At 41.7% G+C, this 2,107-nt stretch overlaps 1 pseudogene; it reads right to left on the bottom strand.

Annotated features, from left to right (window-relative positions):
- Window positions 1-598: 598 nt before the first annotated feature.
- Window positions 599-1,488, bottom strand: LOC104401108 (annotated as a pseudogene).
- Between the last annotated feature and the right edge of the window lie 619 nt (window positions 1,489-2,107).

Raw genomic sequence — 2,107 nt, 5'->3', positions numbered from 1 at the left:
TAATTAAGGCTTAATTGAACAGGCAGGGCGATAGCAGAGGGAGCTTGGGTGCTCCCCAAATTGTTTGAACTAGTCTTCTGCTTTCCCTTCAGAAGTGATTGTTTCAGGGCAGGGAAGGGCCTTGGGTTTTTGGTGGGAAGGGCTGCTATGCACAGACACCATGCATAACGTTTCATATTTATGAAGAGGAACACTCATTCCTGTTCTTCTTGATCTTTACAACAAGTTAATGGGCACTGCAGGAAGCAGATGCTTCTATCTCTGTTATGCTGCTCCAGATGTCCTCTGCAGGGACCTGACATCTTGCAGAACAGGCTCCAATTCATAACAAAAAGCAGCCCTGCTGTCCACAGCCAACTGTATCCCAGAACCACAGTGTGGGATGTGTGTGTGGCTGTTGTGCATTGTTTGGCCATTCTGAACCAAGAGACAAACAACCCTCCAAAATAAAACTGTTTCATGCTACTACTCTCAGCTTTCTTCTGAAAGGAAAAGTTTTATTTTACTCATTCTCCAGAACTGAGATGCCACCTTTCCTATACATTACAGTTTGGTCCTAATGGCAGTGTCAGACCACTGCAGTAAAGATGTTATCAGGTTACACAGAACGATTGTTCTGCTCATGAAGAATGGGACAGGCAAGTATTGAATTATACCAGCACTTTTTACCAGGGTTCACTTCTATTGGTAGTTCATCCTTCTGGTTTCAAACACCAGTGTACTGGTGAAAGTTTTTTGGGTACTGAAGTGCTTCTCTTTGAGCCTTGAGCAACATGGTCTAGTGTGAGGTGTCCCTGCTCATGGCGCGGGGGTTGGAACTAGATGATCTTAAAGTTCTTTCCAACCCAAACCATTCTATGATTCTATGATTTGCTGTGCTACCCATTAATAAACTAATGAAATACAATCTGCGCGGTTTAAATTCCAGTGAACTATTCTGTGTCATAAGCATTCCTCTGTTGGATACCACCCACTCTCATGCAGGTCTCAAAATTCTAACTTTTAATGCTTCCAGTATTTGATTTAACTCCACAATGGTTCTTTTTGGCTTTGATCTGTTGATAGACTGGATTCCTCACAAAGTTATTTGGCTATATCCAACATCCGCTGCCTAAAGAAGAGCTTCACCATCACCTTGTTGAGTATTCGCTGTCTGTTAGCCTGCCAGCACCCATTTATACCCATGCTGCTGCTGTCAAAGTTCTTACATATGGCTTTTCCAACTCGGGATACACTGCTGTGAATGTATTTATGATAAGAGGCCAGTTTTTGAACTGTATTTTTTATTCTTTTACAATACTGTGTCGTAACAACTGAAATTGTCCCTGACAAGTCTTCATCTAGATTCTCAGTCTGGAGGATCTCCTGCTGCAGCCCTCCTGCATTCTGGATGAGCTCTTCTGGGCTGCTCTCACAGACCTGCCCATAACCAGAGAACTTCTGCAGCACCTTCTCCAGCTCCTGCTCCACCACCACACACTGGTCCATAGTTGCTGGCACCAGGCTGCGCTGCTTCTCCACTTTTTCTACTGAAACATTTTGTAAACATTTAACTATATCAAAGGATCATGCCTCCTTAGGAGTCCCAGTTCTTACATAAACCATGACACAACTGCTCAGCAGCCAAAATACGATAAGGTAATTATTCCCAGCCGGGAATATCCAGCTCTACATCTGTTTTAGCAACAGTTTTCTGTATCTTAAAAAAATGCCATTTTGTTTCATATCCTGCTGACTACACTAAATTGTTCTGCTGACAGGCAGGGTAAACAACAAAATGACCACACACGAGCTGTGTAACATGCACAGCTTATTAAGCAAGCACACTAAAGCAAATAAGCATGCTAAAGCAAACAAGCACGCTAACATAAATTGGGTATATATCTCTCTATATATAGTAAATAAGTACAATATAGTAAATCATATATATATGTATGTATATATATGTATATATATAAAAGTAAAGTACAGAGGAAAATTAGAAATGCATCAAATCATTACTGCATAGAGAGAACAGTGATTAAGAAGAAATAAATCACCAGTTACCACTCAATCACCACCCAGGGCCACACTTCAACCTGGGAAGCCCCACTGTAGCCAGATTTGA

Source organism: Nestor notabilis, unplaced genomic scaffold (assembly GCF_000696875.1).
Source record: "Nestor notabilis isolate BGI_N333 unplaced genomic scaffold, ASM69687v1 Scaffold17068, whole genome shotgun sequence".
In the NCBI taxonomy this organism is placed as follows: domain Eukaryota; kingdom Metazoa; phylum Chordata; class Aves; order Psittaciformes; family Psittacidae; genus Nestor; species Nestor notabilis.
Note: the sequence above shows the minus strand (reverse complement) of the source record. Positions and strands in the feature narration are given on the sequence as shown.